Source organism: Erpetoichthys calabaricus, chromosome 4, assembly GCF_900747795.2.
Source record: "Erpetoichthys calabaricus chromosome 4, fErpCal1.3, whole genome shotgun sequence".
NCBI classification, from domain to species: Eukaryota; Metazoa; Chordata; class Cladistia; order Polypteriformes; family Polypteridae; genus Erpetoichthys; species Erpetoichthys calabaricus.
The window spans coordinates 64,220,811-64,244,088 of record NC_041397.2 but is presented as its reverse complement, the minus strand read 5'-3'; the positions used below and the strand labels follow the sequence as shown (position 1 = coordinate 64,244,088).

Below are 23,278 nucleotides of genomic sequence, written 5' to 3'. Positions count from 1 at the left end.
GGGCTTTCATTCAGAATTTATGGGGAAAAATGTGCCAACAATATCATCTAAACTTGCTAAACTCCTAGACCTTTGTTGAAGAACTCTCACAAACTTAAGGATTCCATTGCTAATTTGCATGCATTTTTCCACACTGTTCCCTGAACTGACATACAACTGTAAAACCATTTCTATGAACAGCTCATCTACCTGTCTCTGTTCAGTTTCCAATACTGACTTTATAGACTGATTTCCAAAACCAGATACATTTTTTTCTTTGCACATTTTGAATCTAGGAAATACATTTTAAAGTTTCTGTAAATAAATGGCTTTCATGATCTCCTGTGATTCTCGACCTGGTTTTGGGATTTTTCTTTTCTGGCTGCCTCCAAAGAGAAAATGATCTCCGAGCACAGGAAAAGCAACTAGAAATGGGTCTGACGTGTTTAGATGCTTCTGAGCCTCTGCTACTCTCTTTGAAAGAAGGGAATGGAATTGCACCAGCAAGGACATGCTCCACAATGGCCATCAACTGCCCTGAGGGAAGACCAACTCAAGAAGGTCAAAAAATAAGAGGATTAGTCTTTCTGATCAAGTGATATGAGGAGAGCTCATGGGAAGAGAAGGTTATTTTGCCTAACACGGAACTGAGAAGATCAGACAGGTTGCTTCAGGCACTATATGATTCTTAAGAGATGTACTTCTTGGAGACAGACATGTAAAATAGTGCAGTTGTATACTAGATATTGCCAAAGAGTTTTAATTCTGTTAAGTGAAAAGAAGAGCCCCCTTCAAATAAACAGAATAATATGATAATAAGAATACAAGAAATTTGATGAATGAGAGGGGACTGTTCAGTCCATCAAGCCCGTTTGTTTAACTAATTGGTAATCTGTCCTAATTTCTCATCCAGAAACTTCTTAGAGGTTGTCAGGGTTTCTGCTTCAATTACATGTCACGTTAGTTTGTTCCAGATCCACAACTCTTTAAGTAAAGAAGTACTTGCTGGCTTCAGTCTTAAATTCACTTCCTCTTAATTTTAACTGATGTCCTTAAGTAGGTGATTCACCCAAAAATTGAAAGCATACTGCTGGATCCACTTTATCAATGCCTACTGAGAATTTTGAAGAGCTGGATTAGGTCCCCTGCAGTCTCCTCTGCTCAAAACTAAATGGGTTTAATTCTCTGAGTCTGTCAGAGTAGGACATGTCCTTAAATCCCAGAATGCACTTGGTTGCTCTCCTCTGCACAGCTTCAAGTGCTGCTACATTTTTGTGTAGTAGCTCAAAATTGCACACAACACTCCATTTGTAGTCTGATTGGTGCAATATATATAGTATAAGGATAAAGTCTCAACAGTTTTTTATGATATACGTAACTTTTTATTTGCCTTTATAATTGCCTCTGCACACTGCTCAGATAATGAAAGCGTTATGTGAACATAAACCCCTAAATCCTTTTCAGGGGTTGCTTCCTATAGGATAGTGTCTCTCATCTTGTATTTATAACTGAACATTCGCAACATGTAGCACTTTGCATTTTTGTACATTAAACTGCATTTTCCAGTTCAACCAGTACCTAAGCTTATTCAGGTTATTTTGAATTCTTTTTGCTGCCTCCTTACCTTCTGCTATTCCTCCAGTTTAAGTGTCATGTGCAAATTTCATAAATTTGCTAACTGTACTTAATTTAATGCTATTAATATAAATCAGAAAAAGTAAAGGTTCGAGGACAGACCCATGAGGGACTTCACTGGCAACCTCACTCCAGTTTTGTAGGTTACCTCAGATGCCTATAGCTTCAAGTTTCAAAATTAGTCTTCATTGTGGGATTGTATAAAGGCCTTTGGAAACACTACATAAATTATGTCATATGATTTGCTTTTGTCAACTATTCAAGTTTCCTGTTAAAAAAAAATCTAAAAAGTTGGTTTGGCAGGATCGTCCTCTCATAATCCCATTCTACCTGTATATTATTTTCATATAGGTACTTTTCTAATATAATGTTTTTATTATAGTTTCTATAATTTTGCATGATACAGAAGTAAGACTTACTAGTGACTGCACAAATATGGCTAATAAGTGTTTATAAATTATGTCTTTCATTACTTTCAATACATTTGGTAAAATCCCATCAGGTCCAGGAGTTTTATTAGTCTTCAATGTATTGAGAGCTTGAAGCATATTTGACTCTTCTGTTTTAAAATCTAGGAACTCAGAGTTTGTTTTTATGTCTACAGGGGCCATTCCATTTGTTTCTTCTACTTTTACAAATACTTAAGATAAATATTTGTTCAGTTCATTGGCTATTTTTCTTTAATCATTTTTTACTGGAGTAAACTCAAAAATTACTTGCTTATGTTTTATTTTGGCTTCACTAGCAAAATACCTCTGGCATAGTTTGATTTGAAAATGTGTTTGATGGTCTTCTGTCCTAGTTTGCAGACTGCCTCCAAGCAGTTACAGTACTTAAAAAAATTGCCTAAATATGAAGAAAATTCTCAAAATATAAAAATATGATTAAAGATATAAAGGCTCTTTGTTGCCTTTATTGAAGAAATAAGATGGCTAAGACAAGTCAATCATAAAGAATATTATTGCTAAATCGTCACATTTTATGTGGGCTCAAATGAAATAGGCATTAATTTGTTTAATTTGCATAACCTTAACATTGCTTATTTTATGTAATGATAGGCAAAAGTCAGAGGCCTATAACAGTAGGTGTGCACGACCCAAATACAGTCACCAAATTTGGAGCTAAATATTTGAATTATTTCTCTGCACAATATATGACGATTCTCTGGTTTCTAGACAGGCTACTTACAATTGTGAAGGTTGTCTTGACTGTCTGGACATTATTATTATTATTTTTTTTTCAGAAACAATGTTGGTTTAGTTTTAGCTATTGGATATTGAAATCTGCCATGTATTTTTTTACGTATACAGAATAATTGTATTGCCTTCCTATTTTTTTTAAATAAGGAATATCACCACTAATTGTAAACTAATTTTGTTGTGATTCTAATTTTTTATACAGAAATTAATTGGTTCTTCCTTAGATAGCACACGAGCCATTGTCTTCATATATTTTCTTTAAATAATTCTAAAGATTTTGCTTCACTGCAAATGTATTCAACACTCTAAATCATTGAAGAAGCAATCCAAATTTTTTAATCGGCACCTACAATGCACAAACTCCAAACAATACAAATGGTTGCAAATGAAAAAAGTAGCTTATTATTACAAAATTTAAAGCAACTAAAAGAAGAGGAGAAACACTATATTTAAACGCAATGCTACTTATAATGAGTAAGTGGCATGTATTTTTTACAAAGATAAGCCTATATAAAAAGTCAATGGAAAAAACAGTTTCTATTCTCTTTCTAGTCTGGCATTTGCCAGTATTTATAACTAATTGCTTCACACCTTTGTTCAAAATAATTATTGCCAGTCGTTGCAAATTTGCTCACAGCAACATACTGTGTGGGCATTTTCATTTATTATAACAAAACAGTTGTGTAAAAGTAGTCTTGCAATGTGACGTGTTAAATGCTGGTGAAATATGCAACTATAATTTCACTGTACTTTATACAAGTGACAACAAACTTTTTAACTGGTTTTAACATATGCAGAACATAGTTACTCTTTTCCTATGATTAATGATATCTAATTGCTACAAAAAAGTCCTTTCAATGATAATCTGCCTTTAAGCAATATATTTTCTTGCATGCAAATACTTTGTGCATTTGAATTCATAAAAAGATACATACAGTAGACACAAATTCAATTTTGCAGCTAGTTGTATCAAGAAGCACATTTAACAAATGCTATGAGGCTGCAGAGGAGTTCAGGAGTCTGAGTGATGGAAATAAAAATCAGATTATGGGCAAAAAAGAATCTTTTGTCAATGGTGTTATCACCTTGTTTGTTTACTTTACCTGACCTAAAAATCTTCTTTGTTGTGGACATGAAAGATTTTGGATGGTAGAATTTATGAAAAAGGAAATTGCTTCTACAGTGTTCAGTGTTAGTTTTAATTGCTTTGTTGCCATATATCACAAAGTTTTAAACTAAACTCTTTTTCCACACTTGTCCACAACACAAAGCAAGCAAATATATAATACCTTCCACAAAATAGACTTTACATCTGTTTTTCAGTTTTACCTTTAATATTAACATTTATGGAATACAAGGATTTACTTCCTGTTCAACACAAATATAATATTTCAGGCCAATGTAACTGTGCTATGCTGTATTGTACTGTGGAAAGTAAAACCACATACTTACGCATTTTCAGAACTAACTTTTTTCAATATAGTGCATGATTGCTTCCTGTACTTTTACTTTTCAAGTGTAATCTCACTTTCTGCAAAACTAGTACATATTATATGAATTGCTAAATGCAAAGAATACTTAAAATCTGTCAGAATAGTAGGACCTTATTAGTGAACAGTATTAGTTCATTTATTCTTTCTTCACTAACTGTTTAAGTAGATATATAGTGTATCCATCAAGATGATGTCTAGTCCAAACTAAACTTTTATTTTCAAACAAATTACATATGAAGATAGGACTATGAGGACAACACCAAGAAATTCTTTGCCACTTTTCCAGCATTCACGATCTTATTTAATCTTTGAATTTCACGCTCTAATATATTCTCATCTATCTACAGTATTTACTGATACAACATTAGAGTCAAAAAGAGCCAAAGCCTATCCAAACAGCACTGGGGGCAAGCCCTAGGAGGGCTCTGAGACACTACAGGGTAATAGAACACAAGAACATTTTTTCAAAATAAGATGGTAAAGGTAAAAATACTGTCTAGATTTGTTAAGATCACTACATTAATCTATCCATTTATTATCCTTTATTTTGCAACATTTTCAGGAATGTATTGCTTAAAATAAAATGCACATGTTGGGGAACATTCAACGCTTGTTAAAAATACAGTACTTTGCTGATTTAACAAATTCTAATTTATCTTTTGAAAAGATCAGATGATGCACATGTTCCTGTATTTCCTAAAACCAAAGGAAAAAATAGTAAGACTAGAAAGGTCAATTATTTCTATGTGATTCTGCAGAGACCCATTTGACAATGCTTTGGTATGTTTGGTTATTATGGTTTAGGGTAATGAAATCTGACATGTTACAAACTGCATTTAACTGATATGAAGTTTGAATTCAGGAAGATGAAAAAGAAAAGGAGTTTTTGAAACTGATGTCATGGTACAGTATCTATTTAGAAGTATCTTATGTTATCTGATTTACATAACTACAAAAAGCTAATTAAGAAAATAGCTTATAATACTTCCAAGATTTTGCTGTAGGTGAGCTCTGAGGATACTTTCTGTGCCAGGTAAAGTGTCCCAAGAAATGATACTAAATCTTGAAATTTAACTGAAATTCTTTACGTATTCATACATTTTCTAAATAGTCTTCTCCCATTACAGGGTCATGGGAACCTAAGCCCATTCTGATAACATGGGGAAAAAGACTCCAACCAGGACAACTGCCATTATATCACATAGCACACCCATACACATTCATCCTGGACCAATTTATGATACAGACTTGATCTAAGAGGAACATTTTAAGGCATGAGGAAAAAATCAGAGTACCTGGAGAACAATGCACAGACAGTGAGAGAAAGTGTAATAAAGAGTGAAAGGATGAAATAAACTAGGCTCTTTAGAGCTACAAGGGAGCATTTTTTTAATCACACACGATGCCTGGAATTACAAAGATTCCTCTATGTATGTCTTACCAGTTTTGTTTTAAAATAATAAAAGTTACCTAATTTTTGTCTGGTACTGAAAATTGATATTCTCATTCCATAGTTATACAGAATGGTGGTAAAAATGGTTTAAAACTCAATAAAAGAAAAGTAGCAGTGAAATAAACTGAGTTAAACTACCCCAGCTGAATAAAATGGTGGATCAATCCCTATCAGACAGGTGAATTAACAAGGATCAAGTTCTTAAGTAGCTTGAAGCACTTACTGTTGATTAGTTTGAAGGACCCAATATCTGGGTCTCTCAACAAAACTAGGAAAAGTTTGTTTGCTGCCTTAATGCCTGCTGGATCCACCAAGCAGTGCATCAGTCTGTGCAGCTGCCATACATCTCAAAGGATTCATGTTCAGTTTCTGAATTATCAATGTCTGAATGGAAAATGCAAATTCATCTTGTGTCTATGTAGGTTTCTCAGTAGTATATTTGTTTTCCGTCTATATCCCATTGACATGCATGCAAGACTGAATGGCAAATCTAGTTTGGTTGACACTGTGTGAGCATGTGTGACTATGTTGGGGAGCGTACTCTACAATGGATTTGAACCTAATTCATCAATTCAGGATTGGCATCTGTTTTGCACTCAATATTGAGATAGGCTCTGTCCCAATGACCCTGTACTGAAATAGGTAGGCTGAGAAAATGTCTGAAAGGACAACTGTTATTGCTAATAAACTGAATGTTAACACTATTGGAGCACAGTGTGCAAGAAAGTATAACAGCAAGCATCCATACATAACCAATTTCCTACAAACTGTTTTTTCTCCCTCTTTCCTTCTCTAGTAACACCTATTGAGATAATAAATAGTAATACAGCTACATGTTGTAGCTTTGTGCTGTTTAAAGAGGTCCATTTGCCCCTACATGGAAAATGTAGCACTGCATTTTACTCAAAAGTATGCATGTACAAAATCCTCTTAAAATAATTAAAGTGGAAACAACTACATGCATGAGATACCACTGTGCAATGTCCCACAATGCAATAAAGCTAAAGTTACGCCAATAGCAATGCTCAAGGAAACTAAAACATTTTAAAAATCAAAACTCTCCTCAGTACTCTACCTTTGAAATTATAATGATCAAGTGTATGAATTCCAGGCTCTGTCACTTTCTCTGTAATAAAAACAACTAGTTAACCTCTTTGTTACAGAGAAAGTGATTAAAAGAAATGTCTGTTTTCAGTTTTCGTCACTGTTTTTGGACCTTCCTCCTTCATAGGATTCTACCTCATGATTTTGTACTTGTCTCCACAAATCTTGACACTCCATAGTTTCAAATTAATTATAACAATTTTAAAAAGGATGCACCTTACCACACACTTTATATCTCTGTCACTGTAAGAGTCAGTGGTCATGATATCTTCCACTCTAAAATTCATGAATATTAATGAAGTTTCTGGACTCCACCAAATAGGTTGTTTTCAACCTGACAAGCATTCCATTATGTAGTGCAGATACCAATTAACCAAAACGCTGTCTCTTAGTAAACATATATGTAGCATATGTAAAACTTTTGATGTAGATGTCATTAAAATCAGCAAGTGTGGTTTGCCACCTACAGTATATATTGCTGGTGGTTTCAAAGCACCCACCACCTCCACTGCATTCCAGCCGCTCATGTAGGCCCTCTATTGACACTACAATCGATTCAGAATTACTTTTCTTGCCACCTTACTTCATATGTGAAATGCTTTAAACATTTCCCAGCTTTCACTTTTTGTGTCCATACTGTTTCATACTGACTATAAACATCACATTTTTCAAAGCATTGCTTCAACAAACCTCTAGTGCATCAATCTGTGTCACATCAAACAAAGCCTTTGGCAACACTGTTGTTCCTACTGGGCTTTAGAACACATCCTCACAAAGCAACCTGCTCTTCAAGGAGGTCTAGATGTACATTGCTAACTGGTTAAGCCTAGGTTTTAGGGAGCAAGAGAAAGCCACTTCATTCTGAAACATTTTACTTCTTCATGCCATAGCCACAATAGGTTGTGTTTCTAAAGACCATATACAAAGAAAACAGAATACAAATGTATTTACCAGCTCAGTTTGCACTTTCCTAAAGCACAAATAATTTATTATTTCACCTCAAGTTTAATTTTTTATTAAAGTGTGACACTATTTTCACCTATCCAACAACTGTTTTTGTCACTTTATCTTATCTCTCTATTTTTAATTCTGTAACTTTTTATCCTGGTTTCAATTTAACTTGATATTAATTTTATCACTTAATTTTTTTCTTTCACATAGAGTGAAAGATGTATATCTTTAGATATACTGACAATGCTCAGTTATCAGGACTTACGAATGAAAAACATTAAAGTCAAAAAAGTGAAAATTAGAAGGTGGCACTTTGAGATTACATGGCTAGTTTACTGGGTGTCTCTGATTAAGTCACCTCAATTGCACAAGTCCAAGTTTTATAAATATATGTGTACAATAAAGGATATAGTTTACCTGAAAAATAATATATAAAGGACTTACATCGATTGACACTACTTGATTAGAAGGAACTAGTCAAAGCATTGTTGTTGTTTTGCATGATTAGTTTATGAAGAATAAGTATTAAAACAAAGTAAAAAAAATTCACATACAACATGACATAAGTGTATTATGGCTAATGAGATGATGGCCTTTAATGTGGACATATGTGCAAAAGTGTACTGACCTCCCTCCTTATGAACATGTATTAGAATAAGTGGATTTTGATGTTGTTACTGTGACTGACAACCCACAAAGAATACCAAACTAACTGTTGACTAATTATTCTTTCATGTTGTGTATGTAATATGTGGATAATATACAGAATAGCATTATAGTGCTGGTGCTGAGAGCCAATGGATCATTTCTTTTTCTCTTGCTCATTTACTTAGCTTGATGTCCTCAGAAGGACTGCTGGCCGTTACTGCACTTATTGCAATTCAAAGTCAATTTTTTTAGGCTTCCCATTTTTATATGCTCTCCTACAGCTCATATTTAAGCTGTTCATTTGCATGATGGAATGACAGCTTACACTGTTGGTGACTCTTCCCCAGGCTAATTCAACTTGCCTGCATGTAGAATGTATACAGTAAACTGGAATCAGCTAGATGATGGAAACAATTAGGAGCACACAGCATAACGCACAAAAAGAGGGGCTATTTAAAAATTACAGATACATAATATGTCATCTGAAAAAAAATATGAGGTTCATCACTATTTTATCATAAAACTTAAAAAGTCCACGCAAGTGTTGGTTACTAGTACAAACACATAAAACAAAACATGAACCCACATCCAGGCACTGCACTTGCTACCATACTGCTGGAATAACATACTTCAGAAACACTGACTTTTTGAATATATCACACCTCAACGCACAATACTGTGCATTATATAACTCTATATATTAAAAAAGGGTGTGGGAAAAGAAAATGCTATATGGTGTTGCAAATAGTGATGAACATTTTGAACACAAACAAAAAAGGTATTAGCACAAAATCAGGGGTGATAGACGCACAAAATGTAAAGGCTAAGAGTACAGTCAAATAATTTACAATTGTAAGACACGTTAGTTTTTATGTGGCAAACTGTTGTGAAGATTTTTTCCTGCTTTGTAATATGGACAAGCTTCCTTTGTAAAATAACAATTTAAATGCAGAAAACCTAAGAATGGCCTTTTCTTCGTTCGGATTAGTAGGAATTAAAATGCAAGGTATAACCTACGTGTGACGCATTCATTCGTTAATTGTGTTCAGGGCATTTAGAATTAACATGTAAGCTGTTTACGTATGCCAGTCGGTTTACTTAATGTCAATAGTCTTACTTTATTGATAAACGACCGTAGATTTCATAACTTTACATTTCGGCAATGCTTGATTTTCATTGCGTAATACAGGAAATGGAATATGAAATAAAAGTTTAGAAAGCGTGGCACACGCGTAAAAACATAAACTGATAAAACCACAAACTTTGTTAGTTTCAACAGAATACTACTTTACTCGCGCTGTATCCATTTGACTGAAAAGTTTGAAGTATTGCGCATAGCAAATCGTACAAAACAACACTTCGACAACACCGTCAAGCTGAACTGCCTGTTGATATGAAAAGCAGGATACGTTCAAAGTGAACTCCCTGGAGTCTCGTTGCTGTTTCCACGGCAACAGGCAGAACCCCCATGCCCTTCCCGGGGCTCCTGACATTCTTTCAGAATATACCATTGTCTTTATTACTTGGGGGAGAATCGAAACTATTTACAAAGAGAAAGGCGTGTAAGAATATACATTTCAGTAGGAAAATAGTTATTAGTACTGAAAGAATATTTAATATTTGTAAAATAATATTTATGGATGTTTTAAGTTTATGTGTATTTGAAAAGTGATCGCCATGCAATAATTCTTCTTCCCGCCTCTATCACATCTTGTCTGCCTTTCTTGTTAGCGAGCTGTCAGAGGGCTTGTTGCACAGAGGTTTAGCGTAAAGTAGAAAGGGAAGTAAGTATGGCTTTTTCGCTTAAGATTACTCTTTTTTTTTAATTAATATATGTATATTTTTTGCAAAGCCATATTTTTCCAAAAAGAAACCACACGCTTATTTGAGCTTTCGCGTGCTTTTTTGGCATTTCCCATCAGAAGCCTGGCTCTGTGAACATTTCCTTGGTGGCACGATCCCGCAAATAGTGGCTGCTCCCGTGTGGAGCCGGTCGAGGTGATGTGAAAGGTAAGCCCGTCGGGTTTGCGCAGTGGTCGATGAGTTGACACGTCTGTAAGCAAACGTAGACACGTTGACGCTGGCCCTGGTGAGGAGTTTGCGTACAGGGGAAAATGTATGGGGGTTACTTAAGGATGAAAAGCGAACTTGGAAGTTTTTTTGTTTGTTTTTTTAACTGTCTTGATGAGCCATTGCGTGATTAAATTAATGCATCGTGCCGGATTGATAGGATATTTTGAGGAATTCTTCTTTGTAGTTTTATTTTCCCGAATATGCAATGAACGTGTCTTCTTATCGTATTATTAAACTCATCTATTGCAGTGAATCAAAATAAATTATTGCCGCAAAGTGTTGCAGGCCTCGCCGCAAAACCTGTCTCCGAAATTGTAGAGCTTTCCGAGCTGCGTCTGACACAGCGGAGGCCAGGTGGGCTGTAGCAGTTACCCCCGCGCTCCTGCCAACCTGCCTTCACTGCCCACTTTATTCTAATAGGCCGCCTACTCTGTTGCCAACGCTTCGTTCTTTTTTAATGTAAACAATCTGGGGCGCAGATGTGAGTCTGTATATGTAGATTTTCGTCGTCTCTTGTCATTTTTAAAAAATCTGCATGTAGACACATTCTCTTCCATCGAGTGAGGCCATCGCGGCTTTGAATTTTTTAAAATCTTGAAGCTAACGGACGCTATTTTTCGAGCGACTCCATAAATAGCCTATCCTGTAAATTGTGATTCCCCTGTCACAATGAAGTTGTACCAATAACTGTTTTGCTTGCATTTCGTAATAGTAATCGTCATGTGTGAAGTACTGAATTACAAATTATACATGTAGGTTTAATGAACCCAATCCAGTTGCTGTTTTGGCTTCACTTTTGTAATGTAGGAAAAAAAACCACATATGATGTCAAAATAAAATGGTTTATTGGTAATTTGTATTTCGCCCATTTAGGAGACGTGATTTATTAAAGCTAAGAATGCATTGAATATTACGGTCTTATTCATTTATTGTGTTTTCAAAACGTTATGTTTTTTGTAAGGAAGATCCGTTTTCTCTGTCGACCAGTTGTCCTGTTTTGCAGAATTTAAAGGTTTTAGAGCACTGTCAAACATTATGTTCAATGTGTATATTATTTTAGCAATGCGCGTTTCTTTCAATGCTTATTTACATTTTTTTTAAATAATGCACGTTTTAAAAATGTTATCTACCGTTAGTATAGTAAATGCTTGGATGATTTCTGACCCTGATTTTTTTTTTTAATGTATCGAACTCATCAGTCAAGCAAAATCAATATGATTGTTTTTATGTAGTTTTCTTTAGAATTGTTATGTTGATTCATAGTACAAAATATTACTTTCTTAAATGGCTATTTTCATTTCTGTACATTTTTTTTACACAAACACTGTATTTTATCAATATATGATAATTGAAGGCATTAATATACATATAGATAGGCACATTCTAGTAATTTAGCACAATCAGTTCATGTGATGATATTTTTTTTGACTGAAGGGAGTACACTATCTTTATGTATAAGGCACATCCTCATAAAGTTTCTCTCTTTAAGGGATGCTGAAATACTCAAATAGCATTGATAGTTGAGACATTATCAACTTTAAGGATAGAAATCTTTGATTTTACTACTCAAATTCATGTTATTTCTAGTCATTCTCCGGAAATGGTTTCATGATTTGGGTAGGGGCAATGGTTAAATGCATATTATGAAAGAATCAAATGTAATTTTTTGATAGATATTAAATAAAATAATTTGTAATTGCAGACGAGCAATATTAAAAGCAAGGTTTAAATCTAAGATAAAATACACTGTAGTGTCAAAACATTTATGGCTTTCTAGTTTATGCATCTATCCATCACTTGTTGGTTCACTAGGGCTGGAGCCTGTTCTGCTGGATTCACATATAAGGCACCTGCCAAATTGGACTGCTTAGACACAAGTTTATCATACGGTACATTGATGCACACACCCAGACTCATTAATACAGGACAATATCATAGTTATCAAGACAAAAACTGGTTAAAAAAGGGGGCAAATTTAATCTGAGCCAGTAATAGCTATTGTTAGAAATCTAGTGGTTTTATATCAGCAGGATGGTGATTATGAAGTAAATGGTTGAGTGACAACTTCTAATTAGGTCAAGGTTAACAACTACCAACCAGAATCATAAGTTGGAATCATATTGGAATTTGACTCCTTTATCTTCATTAAAATGGGCATAAATTCAAGAAATGGTCAGTTTACGTTTACTGCACATCTGGCAAATCAGTTAATGATCTAGTTATGTATGCATATTTATATAAGAGTTTATACAGTGAGTACAAATGCTGATTGTATGTCTTTGTTATAGTTTGCATGAATTTAGGGCTAAAATGTTAAAATTGCTATTCAGTATTCACTAGAACATAAAAGTTGTTAGGCATTTTATTCAGGTTGCATTTTTTTAAGTTGTATTTTATAATGTTTGCCAATTATTCTTTGTAGAATGTAGCATCTAATTTCATTGCGGATAATTTGCATTTGTAATTTTTGTTGATAAGTGTGACACGTGCATTTTAAACAGTTATTCTTACCCTAAAACATTGCTAGACATGTTTATTTTTTACCATGTGTCTGTATATTCATCATCCTGTGTCTCGGAATGCTGGCCTTAATGCATTCACAGTTGGAGGCAGATTTCCTCACTGCTTGTTTTAGTTCCATGCTTTATGATACAAGGACACTTCTTTTTGAGCACTGTCTCAGGCTCCACACAACCATTTTGTGGGAAGGAGTTAAATTATGAAATGGATAAATAGGGCAGTGTTTGTAGGGAAATAAAAAGTATGGGTATCAGTTGATTTTTATAAATCACTTGGGTTAGCAGTGTTTTTTGTAAGTGCATCACATGTTGTTTTTATCTTTTATCTTCCGGAACAGTTTCATATATTCTCTGTATGCACACAATTGTATCATTAATGAAAACTGCTGTACTGATCATTATTTCTTACTTTGTGAAATGTGCTACATAAAAAGTAACCATAAATATATTTAATTGTGTCATTTACATAATCTAAGAGCAAAACTATACAGGTAATAATGCTATTGACTTTGATGGCAAGATTACATTGTGATATGCATTACTGGCTCACAGATCCGGGACTTTTGTTCTAGTATTTCATTTTCCTCTTGCGTTCCAAAAACACGCATGTTGAGTTGATTGCTGAGTGTTAAGAGTTTGTGAATGTCTTATACAGTGAATTGACTTGAGCCTGTAGTGAAATAAGCACTTCAAGAAATGGAGAATTCAATAGGTACTATCTACAGAAAAATGACGCTCGCATTGAATTTAGTAAATGCAGCAGTTTCTACCCATAAAATATAGATTATATACTGCATATTACAGCTAATATATAAAAATGTAATGTATTTATAAAATTTGCATATAATTTACATACCCTATATACATACATATACTGTATATGTATTAATAAAAAAGAGTAATTATTTACTAAAGCAACATTTTACATATTGTTTTATCCGAATTTAATAAAAATATTGTAAATTAACACAAATGCCATTAATGAAATCTATTTTTTTCCACAGAGGTACGAAATTATTTATATTCTTATGACCAATTTCAGAACAGATTACCATTTCAGTGATTTTTTTTTTTTAATCCACGTGTTTATCTATCCATCCATCTATCCATCCATCTTCTTAACCCCCTTATCTAGGTCAGGGTTGTGGGGCACCTGAAGTCTATTCCAATACCTATGACAGAAACATCACCTGTATAGGGTGCCAATCATTCATGGTTCCAAATATATTCTTTTGGAAGTTTTCAAGTTTTAAGTATCAATATCATTACCCACATGCAAGAATGGAAAAGCTGCTACAAAACATGACTTTCCTACTGTCATGGATAGTGACAGAGTTAAGATTATTTTTTAATAGGCACCCTTAGGTTTTTGCTAATGTGGTGTTTTATTTTTTTTTTTCGGTGGGTTCAAAAACAGTAGTTAACCAAGTTTACAGGATCATTCAATTTTTTTAGAAAATATCATGACCAACAATGTTTTATTTTGAGAACTTTTTATTTTTTATTGGTACTCTCTTTGTGGTTACTATTGATGTTCAGACAGTGCTCTGTGAATTAGTGATGCATGATGCTGCATTGGATAATTTTGAAAGACATCCTCAACTGGTAAGAGCCATTGTATGACATTATGATATTGTAATTTATATTATTTGAAGTATCTATCTTTCATTTATACACTCTGTCCTCCTGTGAAGTAGAATTTTTTTTAGAAATTTAGTAGAACCCTTGCAGATTTTATTTTTTTCTCCAGCCGTCTGGAGTTTTTTTTTTTGTTTTTTCTGTCCCCCCTGGCCATCGGACCTTACTCTTTTTTTTATGTTAACTAATATTGTCTTATTTTAATTTCTTATGTTGTTATATATATATATATATTTATTTACTGTTCTTTATTATGTAAAGCACTTTGAGCTACTTTTTTGTATGAAAATGTGCTATACAAATAAATGTTATTATTATTATTATTAAATTGTGTGTACTCTTACACACTCATGGGTATCCCATTGTACTTGCTTATTTATTTATATCCAAGTTTTCTGTGAAGCCCGTTTATTTTTCTTGCCTATTTCTCATAAGTTACTTTGCCAAAACTCTGGTTGTAATAGAAAAATGTATATCTTGTGAGACTAAAGTATTGCAGTAGTTATACCAACAAACTTGGTTTCTCTACATCAGCAATTATTATATTTTGTTACTAGGGGGCCCCATCTCGCTTCGTTTGCCAACCCCTGTTTTTGTTTTTCCGGATACACACTTTTAAGATTTTTTTTTCTTTGAATTGTTGCTATTTCATTAGTTTCACTTTTATATCTGAACTTCTGTAAAAACAATATTTGGAATCTTTCGAGTCCCAATTTGCTGAATCTTTTTAATGAGGTCCGTGAGATGTGTTTACTGACTTTATACCATAATTCAGGATAGGTTTCTCTGTTTGGAATTTCAGCACAGACAAAACAATCCACATCAGCAGTTAATAATTTTTTTTGCAAAGTAACCAATAAATGCATGTGAGGTGAACTCCGTTTTTGAAATTTTCTTGACAAACGTCAAAGCCTTACAATATTTACATACTTCTGACATATCACCTATGTCTATATATTCAATCTCTATTTGCCTTTTCGTTATTTCTCAGAGAAATAATTTCTCTTTCTTTGCGCTAATGCAATGTTTACTTTCTTTGTTTTGACACTGTCGTTTTTTTCTGCTTTCGTATTCTGTATCTTGCTCTGCATGTGTTTTGCACCTACATTTTTTTTTGAGGCTTTTGATTTTCCAGTTTTCATTATCTCTAACCTGCTGTGCATTTGTTTGGCCCTCTTTTTTTAACCTCTTTATGACGTTTTACTTTGTTTTCAACTCTGTCTTTTATTTCGGACCTCGCTTTATCCTGCTTTTGTTTGAATGACACCTGGTCTGTGGTGATTATTTTCCCTTTTTCGAGTAATAATTTCTGTTTGTGTGCGCTACTGCGATCTTTACTTTCTTTTTTTTTTATACTTTCTAATTTTCCAACTTTCATATTCTTTAACTTTCTTCACATGTGTATCGTGCCAACATTTTTTTTTTTTTGAGCTTTTCGAATTCCATTGCTTTCATAATCTCTAACCTGCTCTGCATGTGCAAAGCGCCAACATCCAGATTGGACGTGCTTTTTTCCCAATTCCACTTGTTCTAGGCTGATAACTACTTTCCTAATTTTCTGAATTTTCACCTAGATTATTCCTTTTCTTTTTTGTCTCTCCAACACTTTTGAGTTTCTTTTCTCCGCGCTGCTTTCTTCTTCGCTTAGTCATATACGTTTCATTTATAACGTACAGTGGGGCAAAAAAGTATTTAGTCAGCCACCAATTGTGCAAGTTCTCCCACTTAAAAAGATTAGAGAGGCCTGTAATTTTCATCATAGGTATACCTCAACTATGAGAGACAAAATGAGAAAAAAAATCCAGAAAATCACATTGTCCGATTTTAGAAGAATTTATTTGCAAATGATGGTGGAAAAAAAGTATTTGGTCAATAACAAAAGTTCATCTCAATACTTTGTTATATACCCTTTGTTGGCAATGATAGAGGTTTTATGTAAGTCTTCACAAGGTTTTCACACACTGTTGCTGGTATTTTGGCCCATTCCTCCATGCAGATCTTCTCTAGAGCAGTGATGTTTTGGGGCTGTCACTGGGCAACATGGACTTTCAACTCCCTCCAAAGATTTTCTATGGGGTTGAGATCTGGAGACTGGCTAGGCCACTCCAGGACCTTGAAATGCTTCTTACAAAGCCACTCCTTCGTTACCCGGGCAGTGTGTTTGGGATCATTGTCATGCTGAAAGACCCAGCCATGTTTCATCTTCAATGCCCTTGCTGATGGAAGGAGGTTTTCACTCAAAATCTGACGATACATGGCCCCATTCATTCTTTCCTTTACACAGATCAGTCGTCCTGGTCCCTTTTAAGAAAAACAGCCCCAAAGCATGATGTTTCCACCCCCATGCTTTACAGTAGGTATGGTGTTCTTTGGATGCAACTCAGCATTCTTTCTCCTCCAAACACAACGAGTAGAGTTTTTTTCATCTGACCATATGACATTCTCCCAATCCTCTTCTGGATCATCCAAATGCTCTCTAGCAAACTTCAGACGGGCCTGCACATGTACTGGCTTAAGCAGGGGGACACGTCTGGCACTGCAGGATTTGAGTCCCTGGCGGTGTAGTGTGTTACTGATGGTAGACTTTGTTACTTTGGTCTCAGCTCTCTGCAGGTCATTCACTAGGTCCCCCTGTGTGGTTCTGGGATTTTTGCTCACCGTTCTTGTGATCATTTTGACCCCACGAGGTGAGATCTTGCGTGGAGCCCCAGATCGAGGGAGATTATCAGTGGTCTTGTATGTCTTCCATTTTCTAATAATTGCTCCCACAGTTGATTTCTTCACACCAAGCTGCTTACCTATTGCAGATTCAGTCTTCCCAGCCTGGTGTAGGTCTACAATTTTGTTTCTGGTGTCCTTTGACGGCTCTTTGGTCTTGGCCATAGTGGAGTTTGGAGTGTGACTGTTTGAGGTTGTGGACAGGTGTCTTTTATATTGATAACGAGTTCAAACAGGTGCCATTAATACAGGTAACGAGTGGAGGACAGATGAGCCTCTTACAGAAGAAGTTACAGGTCTGTGAGAGCCAGAAATACTTATTTTCCACCATAATTTGCAAATAAATTCTTTAAAAATCAGTCAATGTGATTTTCTAGATTTTTTTTTCTCATTTTGTCTCTCATAGTTGAGGTATACCTATGATGAAAATTACAGGCCTCTCTCATCTTTTTAAGTGGGAGAACTTGCATAATTGGTGGCTGACTAAATACTTTTTTGCCCCACTGTATACCTATATATCTGACAGAACCACTTATTTTAGGAGTAGCTTGTTTTAACCCACTAGTACTAGAGCAGGTGGTTTTCAGCTAAACCATGTGCTATGAATATTTTATTATTAAAGAAATTCTATACAATCATTACTTCTATTTTGAGTGGAATTCAGAAACATTGTTGAGATATTCTGTTAGGAGGGCTATTGCTCTAAATGTAAAATCAAGACTGGTTATATTATAATCTATAGGTGCATTTGTAATTGTCAGTGAATTTTATTCTATACAACATATGTTGAAACCTGACAAGATTCTGTACCATACTGCTATGACATGCTATGATCATGAAGACTCTAAAGACACGTGGGACTGTAAATCGTGCTGTATGAGATGTTTTGGTTATAACAATGCGTAAAACATATTTTGGCAATTACTGTTAGTGGTAGTCAGATCTAGCTTTTATTTTATTATGGAAAAAGTCATCTTTAGGTGGTATATAGTTAGATGTCTTGTTAATGGCTGACTTATGTTGTAAAGAAAAAAAACATATAAGATGTCTTGGTGCTCAAGGTTGTATTAGGGGTTAAGACTTGATTAATAAAAGGAGAGAAGGGCAGCTGTTATAAGATGATTTAAGAAAGCTCAGTAATGTAAATGCATGTCTGACCTAAATACAGCTCTAATACCATTATCTGATTTTAAGGTTATCGTTTGAAAGTTTAAAAGGTAATGGCAGTAACTGACCCAAACTTTGTACAAGTATTTTACTAAGGATGTACTGTTTATTGGTCTGGATTAACCTTACAGTGCACATGCTGCTTCGTACAGTCAATAGAGACATACATGTCCAGGTTCTAAAATGAAATATAATAAAGGGCAACCTAACAATATTAAGATTAATACAAGTCTCTGAGCTACACACACAATTGTAAGCCAGTGATCATTTTTGCTACTTTCTTCATTTTTTCACCAACTAGTTTTTCATACTTCTGGTAGAGATTTCTTAAATAGAGTTCTGCTGCACTGGACTTAATGATCTGATGGTTTCTAAATTAAAAATTATTGGAGGCAATTACATTTTTTTAAGGTGTTGAAAAAAAGAAGATTGATAACCCAAAAGAAATTTTGGTAGCCCACAATGTTAGAAAAAGGTAAAATAATGCAAAATCTATTTTATATGTTATTTATTTACATGTTAGACAAAGCTATACTACTCTACAACTGCAGTGTTGTAAAAATGTGAACATGCAAAAATACTTTTATTTTAAAATTCAGATTTTTTTTTTATTTTTGACTTTTAAAGTCGTTTGTTAATATTTGTAGAAAAGAAATTGGTTTGTTTTTGTCCCAGTTCAAAATAATGTTTAATTTAAATTTCTGAAAGCAAACTAAATTCCCACTTATGCCACACAGGTATACTTAATTGATTTCTTTTACATTAGATCTATATAATTAAGTTATTTAGGATGAATTTTACAATCAGATATCTTAAATGCGCTATTACTGTTATCATAGTATGTAGTACTTTTGAATGAAACATGGGACATAGCAAGCAACCACAATAATTTCAGATTAAATTTTTCATTTACAAGGATGGTGTACTAAAAAATAAGAAAAAAGAAACTGTAATATGTCTAATACATCAATTATTGAATTAAGAACATTTGGGAAAAACAAGTTCCATGGAGCACAGATTGTAAAAAGAAGCTGCCTGAAACACAAGGCAATCAAAGCAAAAAATCCAGAATCCAGAAATGAAATAAAAAATCCGGTAATCACAAACAGAACAGTAGAATTTCCCAACTCCCAAGTGACCCCCCCCCAATAGGACTATGGGCAATCCATTGTGGTGATAGGCAGGTGGGACTGTTCACAAAACACAAGGAATGTAATTGAGGCATGCACAAGTAGACCAAATCAAGATTACCAAGGATAATGCAAATAAACTGAAATAAAATTATTACAGTAATCCCTCTCTATATCGCGCTTCGACTTTTGCGGCTTCACTCTATCGCGGATTTTATATGTAAGCATATTTAAATATATATCGCAGATTTTTTGCTGGTTCACGGATTTCTGCGGACAATGGGTCTTTTAATTTCTGGTATATGCTTCCTCAGTTGGTTTGCCCAGTTGATTTCATACAATGGACGCTATTGGCAGAACAGGTGGCGCAGTGGTAGTGCTGCTGCTTTGCAGTAAGGAGACTGTGGAAGATTGTGGGTTCGCTTCCCGGTTCCTCCCTGTGTGGATAGCGCTTTGAGTACTGAGAAAAGCGCTATATAAATGTAATGAATTATTATTATTATTATTATTAAGGCTGAGAAGCTACCCAACCAGAGCACGTATTACGTGTTAAATAAAACTCCTCAAATATATTGTGAGCACGGGGGCTGTTCGCACCCCTAGAGGATATGGCCGTTCCTCAAAAAATGCTGAAAGATTACCTTCACATTGCTCTCTTCCTTGCTGGGCTTACATATGGCTGCTTTGTCAAGCGATATGCTTCCCGCACGGTGCTTCACATACTTAAAAGATCAAATAGCACGTATTGATTTTTGATTGTTTGCTTTTCTCTCTCTCTCTCTCTTTTGCTCTGACATTCTCTGCTCCTGACGGAGGGGGTGTGAGCAGGGGGGCTGTTCGCACCCCTAGACGATACGGATGTTCGTCTAAAAATGCTGAAAGATTATCTTCACATTGCTCCCTTCCGTGCAGCTGCTTTGTCAAGCGACATGCTTCCCGCACGGTGCTTCGCATACTTAAAAGCTCGAACGGCACGTATTGATTTTTAATTGTTTGTTTTTCTCTGTCTCTCTCACTGTCTCCGACATTCTCTGCTCCTGAAGGAGTGGGTGTGAGCAGGGGGGCTGTTCGCACCCCTAGACGATACGGACACTCCTCTAAAAAATGCTGAAAGACTACCTTTACATTGCTCCCTTTCTTGCAGCTGCTTTGTCCGGCGGTGCTTCGCATACTTAAAAGCCAAACAACTCTATTGATTTTTGATTTTTTCTCTCTCTGTCTCTGCAATTCTCTGCTCCTGACGCGCACTCCTTTGAAGAGGAAGATATGTTTGCATTCTTTTAATTGTGAGATGGCACTGTCATCTCTGTCTTGTTATGGAGCACAGTTTAAACTTTTGATTTCAAAAGAGACAAATGTTTGTTTGCAGTGTTTGAATAAAACTCCTGTCTCTCTACAACCTCCTGTGTTTCTGTGCAGATCTGTGACCCAAGCATGACAATATAAAAATAACCATATAAACATATGGTTTCTACTTTGCGGATTTTCACCTTTCGCAGGGGGTTCTGGAACGCAACCCCCGCGATCGAGGAGGGATTACTGTACCTACAAAAGAATTAAAAGTAAACGAAGAACACATCAAACAAGGATTTAATTCCCAGCATACTTGTAGCTACTGAAAGTGTCAACAATGATATGAACATTTGGCTATACTGCCCGCTCCTAGGACATTCAGTATAACTGCCTTCATAAAAAAAAAAAAAAAATAAATAAATTTATCAAAAATTTGTACATTGTGCCATGTTTTACATTCAGGTCTTTTAAAACCTTCAAAATGTTGCTGGGTGAAATACTGTAAACTTGCTGCTCAAGAAGCAAAAATATTACATATTTGTTGAGAAATCTTTAGTTTAAAAGCTGAAATGTGAAGCTTTTATAAGTATAGCTCTAAACACCCTAACAAGGATGTAATTATCCTAACATTAGCCTTTATTTACCTGGCATTTAAATGATTATTACATTAAATGTCCCAGCCTATTTAATGAGTCCTTACCACATGGGGTGTGTTGCAGTGTACAGGAGATAGTCTGGTCTTGATCTGTAGTACTGTGTAGTATGGTATTAAGAGAAGGTAATCCTCGGGGTCTAAGTGCTGTCTTAGTAAATAGCAGAGCAAAATCAGTACCAAGTTTAGCTGATCCGCAGCTAGTATTGTTTTGGCTTCATGTTTCTCTTCGGTTTTCTCAGCTGACTGTCTGATTGCCTGTTAATGGTGACGCACTGACAATTAATGTCTTGTCCTCTATTAATAATGTGCTGCTACACATTTGTCTTGATTTAAAGGTACAGAACATAGAGAAAAAAGTACATCCTTGTGTAAACTTAATAAAAAGTAATTGCAATCGTAAGTTACGTAAGATCAAAATGAGTGTTGCTATTGTTATTGTAAACAATATTCACTTTGGGTGTGTGAAAAGGCAATGAAATCCCTATACAGACAGTAATGACTACGAAAGGTATGCATTAGTTGCATCGTATCTGAAATATAATTGTCTAATTATAACACATTTTGTAACTAAATTACCTGGATAATACAGAAGAGTTGATACTTGTCATTAATTATATTTTCAGCTTTTTCTAATAACTTAATTAATCCAGCAGTCATTAAAATGCTTAAAATACTGCAACATGGACTCCACAGTAGAGCACTATATAGTGCATATTGTGAGAGATATCATAACAGATCTGGGGAACTGTGATATGAGGTCTGTTGGAAAGTGTGGTTTTTAAATAATCATGTCCCAGAGCTTGCTGGCTACGATCGAGTTAAGGTGTGTGCCTGCATGCATCGCTCCAGGGTTGATTGGGGTGCTTGGCTGATCATGTACTTGCGTGCAGATCAGTCAGGTGCCTGTGGCGGTGATAAATTAAGAGCAGAAGAGAGAACAGTGGGTTTGGTGCCAGACTGATTTTAATGAACCCACCCACTCCAGCCTGAAAGGGACTTTTTAAAATTTCCAGGGTTTAATGGACTATTTATTTATTACTGGTTTTATTGTCCTTTTTATGGTTCTTACTCTTTTAATGTCCTATTTTTATAAGGAGGCTTGGGCTTTGTTTTAGTGCTTTTATTGTTTAAGTTCAGTGTGAGGACCTTGCCGTGGAGTGGGCCACCAGTTGCCCTGGGTTTGGAGGAGTGGGAGCCTTCCCATACAACTGGAGGTTTAAGGGGGGGGAATGTTTGTGTGATATGAGGTCCGCGGCAAAGTATGGTTTCTAAATAAATAATCACGTTCCAGAGTGTGCACCCTCCAAGCAAGCCAGAATGCATCGCTCCGGGGCTGATTGCTCACTCACGTGTTAATACGAGTGGGTACGTCAAGTACCTCATTCACATCTCCGAGGAGACAGTATATCACATCTGTGCCCAATCAGGCCATATAAAGGGAGCCTGCATGGTAGAGAGAGAAAGATTGGGTTAAAAGGATCAGAACAAGAGATAAAAGGAAACATGAGTGAGAACAAGGTATCGGGTGCCTGCAACAGCATGAGGGTGCCCTGCTGTGAAGTAAGCCATCGGCACTCCAGGGCTGGATCAGCCCCAATAAATTTACAATGGTGGTGGTGCCGT

The 23,278-nt window shown here is 35.2% G+C and overlaps 1 protein-coding gene across 8 annotated transcripts in view; it reads left to right on the top strand.

Annotated features, from left to right (window-relative positions):
• The first annotated feature begins 10,220 nt into the window (after positions 1-10,220).
• mbnl2 (muscleblind-like splicing regulator 2) overlaps positions 10,221-23,278 on the top strand; it is a 244,860-nt gene continuing 231,802 nt past the window's right edge. For 2 of the 8 annotated variants that reach the window (XM_051926790.1, XM_051926788.1), the window contains exon 1: positions 10,230-10,472. The gene's annotated coding sequence lies outside the window, so the exon portion shown is untranslated. Of the gene's footprint in view, positions 10,486-23,278 lie in introns of all 8 variants that reach the window. The other 6 variants (XM_051926791.1, XM_051926787.1, XM_051926781.1 and 3 more) reach the window with 5 other exon arrangements.